This window comes from Anneissia japonica, unplaced genomic scaffold (assembly GCF_011630105.1).
Source record: "Anneissia japonica isolate Jap-2015-1 unplaced genomic scaffold, ASM1163010v1 scaffold287835_len3118868_cov185, whole genome shotgun sequence".
Taxonomy (NCBI): Eukaryota; Metazoa; Echinodermata; class Crinoidea; order Comatulida; family Comatulidae; genus Anneissia; species Anneissia japonica.
In genome coordinates, this window is record NW_022737223.1 from 2779017 (window position 1) to 2796890 (window position 17874).

At 32.1% G+C, this 17874-nt stretch overlaps 1 protein-coding gene across 3 annotated transcripts in view; it reads right to left on the reverse strand.

Moving 5' to 3' along the window:
* Positions 1-10769: 10769 nt before the first annotated feature.
* The window catches only part of LOC117117203 (kelch-like protein 11), a 33962-nt gene continuing 26857 nt past the window's right edge, over positions 10770-17874 (reverse strand). Inside the window, exons 2-3 of one of the 3 annotated variants that reach the window (XR_004446867.1) lie at positions 13165-13963; positions 10770-12181 (exon numbers count right to left, since the gene is read on the reverse strand). The gene's annotated coding sequence lies outside the window, so the exon portion shown is untranslated. Of the gene's footprint in view, positions 12982-13164; positions 13968-17874 lie in introns of all 3 variants that reach the window. The other 2 variants (XR_004446866.1, XM_033261430.1) reach the window with 2 other exon arrangements.

Sequence of the window (17874 nt, forward strand, 5' to 3'; positions counted from 1 at the left end):
ATGATCAATAATACCTAAGGTATTCAAGTATTCTCAATTATAAAAGCTTGCAACAAAAATACATCCACTTTCTGTCAATAAATATTAGGACCGGTAAATTAAATAAATTCACGTTCCCTCCCGATTCCTTTATTGGTACCGCTTACATTAAAAATTGTTTTCCCCCAGCATTGCAATCTCCTTCACTGAAACAGCATATTAATATTCTGCTACTTTGACTTTTATTGATTGCTGCCACAAGCAAATGAAAATTTCAGAAAAAAAAGGGTTTTTCTTTATTTTTGTCACACCCGCTGCTGCCTTGAAATCTCACAAAAAAAGATATGTATATTTCTTCCTAATGATAAGCATTTAACCATTCAATTAACAATGTTTACCCTCACCAATAAAATTCTGTTTTTATTTTCTCTTCTGTCTATGTTTTTGGCAAAATTCTGTTTGCTAAATAAGAAAACAAAATTTTATTTGTATTTTTCCGCCCTCCTCTTACAATCTTTTAAAAAATAAGTTTGAGAAACAAGGTACCTGTATAAAACAAGTTTCACCTTACTACCTCACTATTATACAAATGCAAAAAGGCTTGCTGTGGAAATAGAACAGTGGGGGTCAGGGGAGTGAGTTGCCTGTTGGACAAGAAAAGACATCCCTGTCATCAATTGCAACTTGAAGTTACGGGATAAAAAATACTAATAAAGCCTGTCTGTGCTAAGAGGGCCATATAAATTACATAAATTCATATTCAAGGGCAAATTATTGAATAAAAACTAATAAATAAGTTTAAAATAAGTTTGCCTTGATTTATTCACAACAAAGTGAAAATAATAATAATAATAATAATCTCTAAATTATATCTACTTTCAATTATAATTACAGATTGAGTGCTTGGGGGTAGAAAGAAGAATTATAAGTAGAATAGAAGGTTTTGCAATCTGTAGCCTAATCTTGTTGAAGCCTCGTCAAACACTTGTATTCAATTTCCAACCGGAAAACACCTATCTATGATAGCTGATCAAATCTATAATTACTGTACTAGGACTTGGAGGCAATTTACAGAGGAAAGCAATTAGTGCATGAAAATGGCTTTCTAAACAACTTTAGATTAATTTTTTTTTCTGCAATTGATGAAATGGGTTTGAGCTAATTAAGTAGGATATTGTGAGAGACAATGGGTGCATTATTGTTAGTGAATCAATAAGAAAAAAATGTAACACCAGGGGTCCCTATGGGGGGTTGAACTTGTGAACCTCCAGGGCAAATTCCTACTTTAGGTTTTGATACGTGGAAGAAATTCAGATTTAAACTTGTTAAAAGTCAAACAATTTGACAAAAGAGAACAATTTTTGGTATGTGATAGCCTACTTACAATCACATACTGTAGGCTCGCTTCCTGGTACATATCTGTACTTGTAGGTCAGCTTCTTGGTACAAAGCTGTACACGCCCAAACTTGTTTTCAAGATTTCTAAAGATACAACCAAGCAAGACGGAACATCTACAAAGGTTTAAAAATAAAGAAAACGCTTTGACCAATTTGGTAACTTTATGTTGCATAACTTTGTTCTACAGGAAGGCCAAGTTAACAATAATAGATTTTTTACGTTGTATCCAGGACCCACCCATTTTTTAATGACGCCTAAATTATTTTTTTAAAATTATTTTACCTAGTCTGAAAAAGGTGGTGACCCAAAAAACAAATACCAGCCTCCTTCCTTTTTATTTTTCGAAGTTGATGATAAATATTTTTTTCTTTACACTGGTGAATTATTTTATCTGATCTACATTTGCCATGGGCTATCTGCCAACTATTGTTTTTGTATATTCATGTTTTCATTGTCAATAATGAAAGATGTAGAAAAAGCAGGTTGATTTCACAAGTCTTATCACATGTGAATGTTGATATTACAAGGAAGCAGATTGTCAATGTTCCTAAAACCGCAAAATGTAGGACTTGTATTATTTGTCTTCTAAAAACGTTAATTAAAATATATATGCTGGACAAAAACAGCCCTCAGGGTAGAGATTGAAAATGCATCAAATATGAAGTAAATTGAAAAAAATATCAAATATGAAGTAAATTGAAAAAAAAAAAAAATCAAAAATGAAGTAAATTAAAAAAAAAAAAAAAAAAAACAACTCACAATTCTTTTTTCCATTATGTTTGTCAGTTTATCGTCCAAACCATCCCTGTAGATCCATGAAACCTGTAGATGTAAAAAATGTGTTGAAATAATGCCTACAGAATGTTTGATTACAAAAAAGCATTCAACATAAAAATGCCTTAAGACGTAGAAGTATAGCCAAACAAGCATGAAGAGTAGATATATTTAGGATACAAGATAAAACCATAGGCTTACTTACCGGTACATACCTGTAATGTTAGCTGCCTTCTACCATGGGTACCTCCGATTGTCTGTGACTAATTATACCAGTTTTCATACGTACAACATGCCTTTGTTCAAGAATAAAAGGGACCAGCATTTTAATGGAGTGATATATATTTATGCCAGGCCATATCCAGGTTTGCAAGGTGGAGGGGGTACACACACACACACACACCCATCACACCAAACCTGGATACGGGTCTTTTGTCTCATCTCATAAACTATAACCTAAAGATTGATTTCTTTTGAAAAAAAAAACACATGCAAAAACAAATCTCAATTTTCCATTCATTTCTGAAATATAAAATATACAGTAATTATGCTAAAATATGTACACTGATATATTAAAGATATAAACCTACCTGTATATTTCAATTAAGGGTTAGAATAAGAAAAAAACAAATTCCTTGTCAATAAACTGTAAATACTCTTTTAATATTTCATATATTTTTAGAAATTCATTTCACTTGTTTCATCTTTGAATCACAACAGAAAACAATACAACTAAAAGGTACTTTTAGGAGGTAGACAGGACTATCAAAAGGTTTAAGTAAATCACAAATAAGAGTTTGTTTGCATAGATGCTAAGTTAGACACATTTCCCCCTAGCGGGTTGTGAGCATGCCGCCACCCCCTCCCCCCACATACATACCGTAGAGATCACCAAAAACTTTGTTGATCTCTGTCTCATTACAAGCCCATAACTTATTTTGATCCTTTTAATTTGAACAGTTGTTTTTATACTTTGGGGTTTTCTTTTCAAATTTTACCTCGGATATCTTTAAAAATACTTAATTTATTACCAGTGGAGGTCATGTTATTATTAAATATCGATTTTGTTTTTCTATGTCTGTGTTCGTAGGACTGTTGTTTATTAAGTTGACCCTGTTTGCATAGGTATTTTGAACATTGTTTGGTCAGCTTTCCTTGTCTGTCACTCATGTTTGGTGGACCACACTACCAAGTTTATTTTGTTTTTTACTATACTTCATTCACAGACCCTATGTATATAGGGTTTGTGCTTCATTTAATTGGCCAATATTGAATCTACAGATAAGAGAAATGGATCGTGAAAAGTTAACAATTGAGAAGTATGACTGAAAAGAGATTAAAACAACCATAAGTTAAACATTTGCCAGGATCACCACAGAGATTCATTACCATTGTGGTCTTGTAAAGTAACATATATTGCATGAACACTAACATTTAATAACAAAAAAACAAAGTAACAGTGGTATAACCTACAGTAAATAACATTAAATATAATTAATAGTAGTATTGTTATCATCCTTGTCATCACTTATTATTATCAGCATCACAGGTCACCTCATAATTTATTATGTCAATAATCATTATCATTAACATTATTATTTGATTAGAACATATTATTATTGAATTAATCATTATTAATGATTACTGTATTATTGTCATTAGGGCCTAATTATTATCGTCATCAGTGCCACCATTACTATGTCATTATCTTGTCATTAAGCATCGTCAGTGCCGGTAGGTCATTAACCATATTACACCCACAGACAGTCACTGATTTTCATTTCAGCACGTCCACTAATAGAAACTTCAGAGGAAGACCGAGAACTACATTATCGATCACCTTAGCTAATGACCTTAAAAAAAAAACAACTTAAAAATAAATGAATAACAGAACCTACTGTACATCACTCAATAAGAGAAAAAAAACAAAAACCCAGATTAGACAGGAAGCAACTAATCATTTTGGTGTCTCGTCCCACAAACACTTTTTTGAGTTTACAAGCCAAAAGGCCAGACATAACATTCTCAGACTTGAATTTGAATATAATTTTCTTTTCTTTACCCTTTTAATTTAGAATTAAAAAAAAAAAAAACTTTCACTCCAGGTTCTCCTACCCTGCCACTAGAGATTATCCTACCACAAAAATATCCACTCACAAGTGGTTGGCATTGAGGTGAGCAAATGTTTAACAGGAATACTTCTAGATTCCTGGAAATGGCACTTTCAGACTCAAAAATAAGTTTTCAAAGCAGTGTTTTTAACAGAATAACATGCCTCGAGCCTGCTAGTGCCGCAAATGGTTAGACATCGCATCATATCAGTGTCCCACTTAATACAATTATCTGATGCGAGAAGCTTTATTTTTATCATAAAAATTGAAGTACATGTCTCCCCATTAGCCTCCCCCTCCCCATGTCAATATCCTACACCACTAGATACAGTAAGCTACACTCAGAAAAAGCCACACTCTTGTAAACAACGATAGAGTAGGGGTGCCTAGGTGGTTTTTCTATAAACAGAACAATTTTTTCTAAAAATCTGGTCAGAAAATGATTTATTTTTAGCAATGTTGTGCGGACCCGATCAAAATCTTTGGCAGGACAGAGTTGACCTGCGGGCCGGAGGTTAAATACCGCAGCCATATAGAGTATAGTTTTTTTTTTTTTTTTTTTTTTTTATTAATTGGTCATATTAAATTTAATACATTTAAATATTTGTTGAAAAGCGAGACAATTTATAGAATGGTCGCGGAAGTCTTCAAAATTTACAGCATTCATTGTTTTTAACTACAACTATACCAATTGTCTTACTCCCAGAAGTCAGTGCCAATGGTATCACCATATGAAGCAAATTGTCATTAGAAGCAATAAAACTCATTTAACCAGATTTCATGGAGGAGTGTCTCTTTTAACTTGAGACACCTGCCTTCTTAAAAACCCTGAAAAGAATGTTGTTTTTTTTACTTTATTTTCAACTAAAATAAGTTACACAGACAAAATGTTGAATCCTTATAGATTTTATTCAACCACATACATGTACAATATCTTTGATAGTTCATAATGTGGATAATACAGTAATGCAACATAACCTGGAAAAAGAAATAAAATAAAGGGTTATCTTATTTATTGTGACTTAAATATTCATGAATTCAAATACAAAATGAGTCACTTCACAGTTAACTGCATCTATCATCAAGTCATGCATACATGTTAAGTGCTTGTTTATTGTTCTTAAACTGTAATTTATTTTAAATCAAAAGCGGTATTGTAGCTCCTCGAGTACATGCGACACTTTAAACATGAAACTGGGTTCAGCTTATTCAAGACCCAGATATAGTGAGATTAAATGGTGAGGATACAGGTTTGGAAAGTCTTGCTTACAGGGAGTTGTTATAGTGACTCCCTGCTTACAGTGTAGGCCTCTCACAGTGTTGAATTTTTGTTCCAAATCTCTGCAGTTAAGTTATGGGAAGGGCTGAAGCTTTGGCCACACTACCAAACAAAAAAAACGTGATATACCCATATTTGGATGTATTATGACATCATCATGCCCATATATGGCAACATGACACACATTTGTCCCATAAAATTTGATAGTGTAGGCTGAGCTTTATACCTAGGTGCAACATTTTGGATGAAAATTATACCGGAAGAGCTACGATAATACGCATGACTACAGACCATTTATAATAATTAAAACAATAATATATATAATTCTTAGGATATTTACAGAAAGACATAAATAGAAAGGATTGCTATTAAAGTTGGCAAAACACATAATTAATATGGCAAAAAATATTGAACCAATATTTAAAATTTGTACAACCTGTTTATTTTTTACCTATTTCTAAGATATATTTATATTTTTGAATCTAATTTTTTTCCTATTAATTTTACCAACATTATCTTTGATTGATTTGGCCACGATTCGTTATATATTTAAGAAAAAATTTGCCATTTTCATATAGCAGTGGCGCGCAAACACAGATACATTATTACATTTTCATTGTCAATAACAACCACCACCACCGACTTGTCTGCAACCATGTTGACAAAATCCATTCAGAAGAGGCTACATACATTTCAAATGGCACACGTTAGATATAATTTTTTTTTTAAAGCATTTCAAATTTTATCTTAGATATTATTGTTAAAAATAATAATTTGAATAACTAGACTATGTCAGATAATAGAGAGTATTGACTCTCTATGATAGCAAATAATCTACATGATAACCGCATGCAATACAGTATTTATCTTGGTATAGACATCTTTGGACATTTACAGTCAAGACGGCAGAATGTTAACGGCCAATGACAGACATCTACTAAGCCCGCTGCCATCGACCTATCATATTTAACGTCCCATCTTTACGGGAAAAAAAAACATGCTAGATAAAACTTAACTACTATTAAAGCACAAGTAATGCATAACAGCTTATGTTTGTATTATGTATTATAGTTTCGGACATTGAAAATATCTTAACTCTAATAATACAAGAAAAAAGAGAGTAAAAGACTACAAAGAAAAATATATGATTAGATAAAGAATGCATAGTTAAGATTGCAATTATTATTATATATATATCTACTTTGAAATAACGTTTTGAGAATTACTACATCTGTTGTACATGTCTTCTGACAACCCTTCATTATCTGTCAGATTTGTCTGGCCACACACGTAAGCTAAACACTAGAAGCCATTTTTATAAGCAAACAAAATTGAAATTGTTATTCAACATCTAGCATGCAGTTCACTACAGAAATACGAAGGTACCTCTAGTCCATTCTCAACTTACATCTACCAAATGTTTAAAATATTTTCCCTACGAATAGGATACTCCTATTAATCATCTACTTTATTTTATAACATTAAATTAAATCTTTACTTTCAAAATGTGTTTACTTAAATCTTGTAAGCCACCCTTCAAATGATAATTATCAACATTATTTTTTACACTATACGTAAAGACACACATAAAATAAAAAAGTACTTTTTAGACACCATTAAAATATTGGCAACGCTTGACCAACTTGTTCGCCTTCCGCCCCCCCCCCCCCCCCCCCCCCCCCTTCCGCCCCCCCCCCCCACCATAAGGCTATGGAATGACTCAAGCTTCATGTTTGTTTCGCATCTTTTTTTACCACCATATTCTGTGTAGACACCATTTCCTTTGATAAATTTGTATTGCGCTTTTATGGCAACTGCTGAAAATACTTGTATATAAATTCTAGATTAATTTATATACTTTCATTCCTCAATGTATTGAATATATGCTAATTATACAGTAATACATAATTAATTATACAGTAATATATAATTAATTATATAGTAATGTATGTAAAATCAAGCATCAACTAGAAGAGAGTTAATTGTTTGGGTCCATTCTTTTTGACCTCCCATGCTGTTTCCCCAAGAGTTTTCTCCATTTGTTTAAATAAACAAGGAAAATATCAAGGATTACTGAATTACTTTTTAAAACTTCATCTTTTAATTCTTTAAAAAAAATTGTTAATTGCAACTTTATTTCAAGAAAAGGTAGCCCTCATACAGGACAAACTACAATCTTTAAAATACATTAATTATTCTTTTATCATTTTTCTATTTCTTGTTTAATATTAGAGCAAGTACAACATCTAATGAAAACTTAGAGATGATCATAATTTGTTAAGTTACAAACAAGTAACCAGCAACAGCATATACTCACACTGAGGTTAAAAATCTCATAATTTAAAAGATAAAAGTTAAATCAAAAATTTTATAGGACAAAATGACTGGATGCAATTGGGTAAAAATATAAAAATTTACAAACTTTCCTTTCATTCATTTACTGGAAATTAGGGGAAATATCCAAGTGACCCAAAAAACCACACAGGAGAAATATGTGAGGGGAAAATTCCAAGGAGGGAAAATTCCAAGGAGGGAAAATTCTAAGGAGGAAAAAACAGGGGTCTATTTTATAGCCAACATAAAGTAGTGTGCTTCCCATTAATTTATACTAAAAATATTAAAAATAGGCAACCTAGTTACATACTTTAAATTTAAAATATGACAAGACTATCATCTAACAGCTGATTGGTCAATTACAAATGGACTTAATATTTTAATAGTGAGACATATCAGAAACAGAATCAAATTTATATGTCCCTTGGGAAATTACAAAAATTCACAAAATTAACAGAAACATAATAATAGCACACTACCATTCTTTTCACCAACCTACCTAGACAATTAGATTTTACGTCCTTTGACCAGACCAAGGGAACATTGATGTTTTTGCAAACTTTGGACAGATCATCTTAAAATTAACCAATCACTGAGCTGGATTTTTCATTAAAACTTTATGCAGGCTAACCTGTGGATACTCATACTCATTATGATATAACCGCCATCAGATATTCAGTTCACTGACACAGAGAAATGTTATTTTTGTACTGTGTTGTAGATGAGTTAACTCTATATCAAATGATAAATGGTGTACTTAATTCATCTATTATACAAAGTACATGGCCAGGTTATTCACTCAATATCAGACAAACAATAGTATTGGTTTCAATTATGGACAAGAAATGTTTTACGCTGAATCTTCCGTTCCTATTATAACATTGGTCCCGAGGCAAATGAGAAATATTAATTTCTTATTGTACCTATCATTGCTTCAAAGCTACTCTATACAGAATTCAATTACCAGCCATCTCTTTTGGGTATTCATAACCAATAGCAGACAATTACATTCTCCTTGTGTTTTCATAAGGTTACAAAGTGCTGAATGAAATTCAATTGCACACAGTCAAATTCAATTAAAAACAGAGTCAGTTTCGTTTGCATTTGACTAACGTTTTATAATCGATCTGGCTTTGACAGAATAGCAAAGAGTGTCAGGCCAAAGAAGGTGGTTTTGGACGAGACATCCTTCACGGAACATTGCCAATCACTAGATTAGAAATTTGTACTGCACCGTCTTGGCACCTAACGTCTATGTTCTATCGCGAATTTAGTTAAATTTTATATAGGCTTCAGAGCGTGTGCAGACTACATGCACTGAATTATTACTAGTCTAAAGGCTGCTATATATTAAAAGATTAATAAACAGAAATATAGGAGAATGGTATAATAATCAGAGACAAAAATACAACAATGTCTGCTAAATAGAGGAACAACAATTGTATTGTTAAAAAGCACCATATGCTGAGACCATGGTCAGTGATAACAAACCTTGGACCTTAACAAGTATGCTAAGTTTATTAGTCAATTCTATGTATACTAAAAAGAATGGAGTTAATTATAAGCACGATTAGATGCTATTAATCAGTTAATAATCATTCTAGTGTCTAATTAATAAAAATATAAATGTGTGATAAAATAAAATAGATACTTGGCCTAATAAATGCATGAAAAATGCCATTCAATTAATATTAATGCACCATTTAGCAGTCGATGAAAGAAGTCAACGAGATAGTGAAGTGAATAATATTTATCTAGCCTGCTTCAAAACCGCTTTATGCATCACCGTATAGTCTAGGGATAAAAAAATTGGATTTCCGAGAATATCCAGGGCGTTTGATAGCGTACTCTACATGATTTATCAAACCCATCCTGGCATACTACAATTAGAATTCTACTGCCGACTTCATTAAATAAGAATTTGATTTAATCTATCACACTTAATTTGAAATGGAGGCAATAAGATAATTTAGTGTCGCGTTGCGGCTAATCTTTTCGTGGATGATGAAATTGAGAAGAAATGCGCTTAAACAATCCAGTTCGAACAGATATTAAAACCCTTTCATCAAGTACAGAACTATATGTTCTAATAGTTTAGAACATATCAATTTAATATCTCTGGATTTATTTAGTTAAGACCCTGGTTTTTGAATTAACTATTGCAAATTAAATTTTTAGCTGTATAAATAAATGCCCATACATTTCTTACCGATAAACTGCCTGTGTTGAAAAATTCAATTCAATACTTGAAACTTGTGTAGATTAAAGTAAATTAGTTTTAAATTGAGAATTATAATGAGAAATGAGAAAATGTTCTCACTGAATTAAACAACTGTCAGAACTATATGTTCTAATAGTTTAGAACTCAATTTAATATCCCTGGGTTCTTTAGGTAAGACCTTGGTTTTTGAATTAACTATTGCAAATTTAAATTCTTATACATTTCTTATCTATAAACTGCCTGTGTTGAAAAATTCAATTCAATACTTGAAACTTTAGACTAAAGTAAATTAGGGTATGTTCAGACTCACGGAATAAGAGTAGCGTTATGTAAGCGGCATACAAATTTTCGTGTCTGAACTAGACCGCGGAATAGTGTAAGCCAGCTGTTACGCCACGGACCTGGCGTTGTTAAAGCTAGCGTGTAGATTAAAGTAAATTAGTTTTAAATTGAGAATTATAATGAGAAATGAGAAAATGTTCTCACTGAATTAAACAACTGTCAGAACTATATGTTCTAATAGTTTAGAACTCAATTTAATATTCCTGGGTTTTTTAGGTAAGACCTTGGTTTTTGAATTAACTATTGCAAATTTAATTTTTAGCAGTATAAATAAATTCCCATACATTTCTTATCTATAAACTGCCTGTGTTGAAAAATTTAATTCAATACTTGAAACTTTAGATTAAAGTAAATTAGTTTTAAATTGAGAATTAGAATGAGAAATGTCCACACTGAATTAAACAACTGTCATACAAATAATAATTCATTCTTTGCAATAACCTACCCAGTTAACAACTTTACGTTGGCTATTCAAAATATTTTTTTTTTATACTGTAACCACAAATAACATTGCTGCAATGTAGTAGTAATGTTTAAAGATTTTTGTTGTAAAATATCCTAAAATTTACAAACAAATTATTTGTTTCAATCTTTGCATCATTGGACTATTCACTTAAATTGTCACTACCCATACAGTACTTCATTAGTGCTACAAATCTGCCTTTTCCCACACTAACATTTGCAAAAATTGGAATTTTCCCTATGTTAATTGAATTATCTGTTTCAAACATCAATATAATTTAAATATGAATGCAGACTGAACATAATAGATACCACCTTTGATTTGAAAATGTCAGACATGCTCAGCAAACAATGGGTCTGTTTTTCAGATTGTAAACAAGATAATAACATTGGTTTGCAATTGAAGACGTGCGCTTTCAATTTTTTTGTAGGTTTTGCCAAGTACTGCTATTAGGTCAATCACCCCTTTGTTTTGAGTACAGTACCAGCTCTTTGTATACACACTAGGCATAGTGATCCATTCACCTGATACTCAAAACACTGTTTTATCGCTTTTATGCTTGTTAAAGGATACAATACAATGGGACGCGCTTGTTTTGTAACTACGATATAGTACAGTATACCATAAACATTACAAAAACTTTTGTTTTGTAAGCTTTTGCATACATGAAATTCATATATGTATTTAATATGTTTTGGTTTCAATCAAGAAAAAAATACTAATGCTATTATATGTCATGACAATAGAAGTACTTTTATATACTCCTATGTTTAAATGGATGCATTGTGTTTTAATTTCAAATTTAATTAAGAAATTAATAAGACAACCAGATTGAATAAGCACCAGGAGGCTAGACTAGTATAAGGGGGAGTATATAAACAGATGGACCACAAGCTGAGCATTTAGAATGGAATATTGCGCAAGCATGCTAGCCTGGAAAATGTATAATCTGTTATCGATCTGCCCACAAAAGACCTTGGTATAAACAGCTGATCCGAGCACAATCAATACCCTAGCTACAGGTGAATGGTAGAACAAGATTTTAGTGTGTACTATTATTCACTTTTACATCTGACCAAAGGTGAAGTTAGAAGCAAAGTAAAGATGTGTGTCCCTTTAGCAAAAGTGACACCATTTCATCATGTACAAAATTTGAGTTTTGCAGATGGATGGCAGCTGTCTATGAGCATAGAGGAAACAATACGTTATTGTTGTTGAGAACAGTATCAGCTTCTTCTGTCTAGCCAAATGAAAACCAGATGGGGTTTGCACGTGAAACCTGAAATTGAGTTCCTATATAAACGATTGTCCCACGTTACGTTATTATAACAATGTTGCATTTTGGTATAAAAAAAAGGTGGGTTTTTTAAAAAAGTAACTTATTTATAATGTAATTTCTGACTAGATAATGTTGCAAACATTGTTGCAATGTTGTGTTAACCATTTTAGTATCTTGTGCAAATGATTTCACACACTTGGTTAGATATTTTTTTTTTTTGCTGCTGTGCCAGAAAGGAGAGGAAGCACCCCTTCCCACCTCCCCCACCAATTTATCTGCTGATGAATTTTACATCAACCATTAATTTTGTTAGCCATTTATACTGTATTATATTATATTTCATAATTAGAAAAATGTGGGTAAATTGGACACATATTTTTATGGGAATGTCTATAAAAAAAAAATGTTTAGCTAAATTTCTTATGCTCATTATATGAACAAATGGATAATAATAAAATGAATAAAATTAAAAAAAGTAAACCCTGCATATAAAAAAACACACTCATTCCAGGTGTACCACAATGGTTGTATAATTCACACACAATAAAAACTTGTCAAGTTTAAAAGAAAAAGCATTAATCAAGTAAAATTTTTAATAATAAAATATTAACCCCACTTCTCTATTTTTTGACACAACATTCTAGGGCGCGAGTATAAATAAATTGCACAGGTCTTTGCAGGTATCTTCAAAGCATTCTTCTGTACGTTCTGTTCTGCTTACGTACTGCCCTCTATCTGATGGTTGGACCAGATACATTTTACCAACAATTGTCTTTTCTCCATTTAGATGTCCTTTCTATCTGGAAGATATAAAGGAGACACAATTTGCAATACGTTAATTATTTTAACAGTAATAAACAATGCTAATAACAAATGAAGTAATTAATAAAAGTAGCCAAAAAAAAACCCCTAAAAAAAACTAGCAACTATCTATATAGTCTGCATTCATGATATATTCTTGAGAAATTGGCTTTCCGTGAAACCTGAAATTGAGTTCCTATATAAACGATTGTCCCACGTTACGTTATTATAACAATGTTGCATTTTGGTATAAAAAAAAGGTGGGTTTTTTAAAAAAGTAACTTATTTATAATGTAATTTCTGACTAAATAATGTTGCAAACATTGTTGCAATGTTGTGTTAACCATTTTAGTATCTTGTGCAAATGATTTCACACACTTGGTTAGATATTTTTTTTTTTTTTTTGCTGCTGTGCCAGAAAGGAGAGGAAGCACCCCTTCCCACCTCCCCCACCAATGTATCTGCTGATGAATTTTACATCAACCATTAATTTTGTTAGCCATTTATACTGTATTATATTATATTTCATAATTAGAATATTGTGGGTATATTGGACACATATTTTTATGGGAATGTCTATAAAAAAAATGTTTAGCTAAATTTCTTATGCTCATTATATGAACAAACGGATAATAATAAAATGAATAAAATTAAAAAAAGTAAACCCTGCATATAAAAAAACACACTCATTCCAGGTGTACCACAATGGTTGTATAATTCACACACAATAAAAACTTGTCAAGTTTAAAAAGAAAAAGCATTAATCAAGTAAAATTTTTAATAATAAAATATTAACCCCACTTCTCTATTTTTTGACACAACATTCTAGGGCGCGAGTATAAATAAATTGCACAGGTCTTTGCAGGTATCTTCAAAGCATTCTTCTGTACGTTCTGTTCTGCTTACGTACTGCCCTCTATCTGATGGTTGGACCAGATACATTATACCAACAATTGTCTTTTCTCCATTTAGATGTCCTTTCTATCTGGAAGATATAAAGAAGACACAATTTGCAATATGTTAATAATTTTAACAGTAATAAACAATGCTAATAACAAATGAAATAATAAAAGTAGCCAAAAAAAAAACCCCTAAAAAAACTAGCAACTATCTATATAGTCTGCATTCATGATATATTCTTGAGAAATTGGCTTTCAGGCAATGCATTATGATTGGGGGGGTGGGGGGAGGTGAGAGAGGCGTGGGTGGAGTGACATGGGTGTGGTCCCTATCATTGCTCAAGCAAATTTTAAGAAAATGTACTGTGTAATGGCACCCTTAGACTGTGCCCCTTGGTACCTGCTGAGGCCTACAGTTTATTTTGCAGTCAAAAAGAGGATAGTGGTCAAGCATACGTGTAGTTGAATAGTTACAGCATACTTTGATGATCAATCTTAGAATCGAACCCAAGAATCAAACCCACACCCTATAGAAGTACAATGCTTTACCGCAGTGCCACATGGTAACCTTTGAGTGTCCTCTCGTAACTGCCAATTAGAAGTTTCCATTCAAATTCATTTAATTAGATTCCATTTGAGTACATTAATGCTAATTCCTTGCATATAGCTACAAGATTTCCGTTGGGGAATAATAGTAATAGTACCTAGTTTCAGCAACTCAATCTCCCATGGAATCTAAAAGTCAATAATTTCTTAAGGTAATCTGGCCAAGTAATCCTCAGAGCTCATAAGAGCCTTTGAAATGTTATCGAAGAAGATAGAATAATGAAAGGATTATAACGCGTAAAATGATATGCCAAATATTGAAGTTTACATATTCCTAACACACTACTGTTAAAAAATATATTATCCAAGTGTGTTCTTTAAAGACAGTATTCTAATATTGGAAACACAGTTGGCGGCAACACGGATTATTATTTTAAGAATGAACATCTGGATTATTGCAAATTAATGTATTTTTTACAGTTTTGTCTACATTATCAAATTTTATGCGACAAAAAAATGTGAGGTGCCCATATGGGTACAATGATGTCATATCACATTATTATCAAATTGTATACAAACGTGTGAATGTTCAATCATATTTTATGTGACGCTTTTTTGATGAAATTTGATAGTGTAGACAAAGCTTAATATAAAAAAATCATAGTTTACAATATATTTATGTTCGTAATGTTTGAGAACTTGTAAGTGCATAGTGCATGGTCACAACACGGTCTCTATTGTCCGTAACTAAAAAAAAAAAAATTAATATCCTTAATGAAGATGCAAAATATTAACCATAACTGATGCAGAGAAACGGTCACCATCGCATTGTACTGTGCTTGTATTATTTGTCTGTAGTTGAGATCAATGAAGAGCATGGCTACCAGGCATATTCTTTATCATATTTCTTCACACAAATTTTAAACGAGAAACATGTTTATCTTTTGCATTTTGCCAACAACTGTACACACAAACTACAGACTGGGCAAAACAATATGTGAAAATGTTACCAATATTTGACCTTAATCATTAGGCTCTGGCCCGATGGCTACCGGGTACATTCATCCTCATATTTTTCACAAATTTCATACGAGAAACACATCTATTTTTTCCTTTGGCCGACTACTGTAAACACTGAATACAGACTGGGCAAACAATATTTGAAAATGTTACCAATGTTTTCCATGGACCTTGATCATTTGACTTTGGCCCGACTAACATTGGTTTCTAGACGTGTGTAATCAGTTGCAAAAGAGAATACAATTTTGTTGGCATAAACGTGGCACAACACATCCTGTTTGTTCTTTCTCGATTAATTGTCTGGTCATGTCTCCTATTTGATAGGCTGGCACAACCATGCCCATAGGCTAGGGACGCTCCAGAAAGAAGTTTTTCTTGTTTAGTATCCATGGAACTTTATAATCTGGTACGAATTTCTCTAAATTTTGTGAGGTCAGAGGTTATCCGTGGATAAGCTCGTCATCAATAACTCTATCACGCGATGATAGTTTTTTAATATTTGAGATAAAAATCCTTAAATCTCCTCATCACTGCCACACCTTATTAAACATATTTCCAGCCACTTTCAATCTGTTTACAGTTCTGCCAAACATAGATCTAATGTAAATTTAGAAGGTAGGGAACAAAGATTATGGAATTTCGAGGTCAAAGGTTCGAATCCAAAAGGCGAGGAAATATTTTTTTTCCCAAGCATCTTACGTTTATATCATCCTGTAAGAATACTAATGTACAAAATTACACTATATAGTAATTTCATGCAAGCTACAATATATTGAGGGTATAAGCATTTAGTGACTATAGTGCTTTCTGAAAGCTGGAATTCATAATTAAAACAATTTAATGAATATGATATACATATATTATGAATACAGTATTTACTACAGTATGAACAATGTAAAAGCAAGTCACTATGGATAAAATGACTGAAAAACACACCGATGACCAATAATAATCAAATAAATTATTTATTATTATTTTAATTTCCACTTCTTCCATGATTTCAACCTCTGTTGGAAACATTCAATGAATTTCAAACCCCAGTCAATTACAGCACCACTTAACATCATTCCATCCCCCCATTAACACATCAATTCTTTCTGTCCACTACCTTCTCCGCCTCATTAAAAGCATCGTTTTATTTGATTATGAATTTCCTCCTAAAGTACTTGACACTGTGGTTTGGCAAAGAGGAAATGAAAATCATAAATGAAATTATTCTGACTAAAATTCAAGCACCTGTCAGCCCTTCAGGACTGTTAGCTTTGATAGCACTGCTGGTTATTAGACGTCAAGTTTTCAGCTCTGTTAGTTGTTAGCTGTTAAGCTAGCAGCTATGCGATGCATCTGCAGTTGGCGTTTGCATTGCTATAGGGCATAATTCTTTATAAGCTTCTATCAAATACAGTCACTGACACGTAAATAATATTCTACTCTCTACAAACTCAGAGGAATTTAGAAAGATGGGGTTAAGACCTATAAGGAAGGGGTGAAGAACCATGAAGATTATGATGACACCAATGATAAATATGAATTAAGAAACTATGTAAATTTACCTTCAAATGTATTCATAAGATTAATTCAATTCATACAATAATCCATTTATATTATAGTACATTTTGTTAAGTTAAAAGTTCATGACTAAACCCTGTCCAGATTATCAAATTTTTTTTAACAACTGTTGTATGTCCATATATAGTCATGATGTGCCTATATATGTTCATGTGATGTGATGTCATTATGACCATATTTAGGCGTGTAACATGTTTTTGTCAAATAAAATTTGATTGGAGAGGGTTTAACTCTCTCGTGATATTAATACAACATGGCAAACAGGTGAAAATGATGATAAAGATTATAATGATGTAATAATGGTAACACTGTAATGATGACACCGACGAAGAAGAATTGACAATGATAACGATTGCAATGACTAAATAATGAGTCAAAACCTGGATACTAGTCTCCATTACTTTATGTCACAATCACGAAGAAACCATGACAATCATAATGTATACGGCATGACTCAGGCTTACCTGTAATTTGTATATTACATAAGGCTATAGATCTCTATTAAATATACTAATATGCTATATTAAAGTAAATGATAGGTAGCGGAGCAGTCCAAGTCAACATTAATTATGCTATCTGCAACTAAATATTAATCTTGTTTACATCCCTTTGTGTAGCATAATGTATTAAGTACTTTGCTGACTTTAAACTAGTAAAGTAATGACATAGATTCCTTTTTAAAGTCAAGGAGAGGTGCAGTACTATCGTAATTATTTTAATCCCTCCGGCATTTATTGTTGAGATGAGTTTTTGAGGGGGCGTCTATTCGAAGAAGGCATTATTCGAGGGAGGCGTCTATTTTTTGGATGTAAAATGGATACTGTACTATACTCAAATAAACGCCCCTTAATTTTTTTT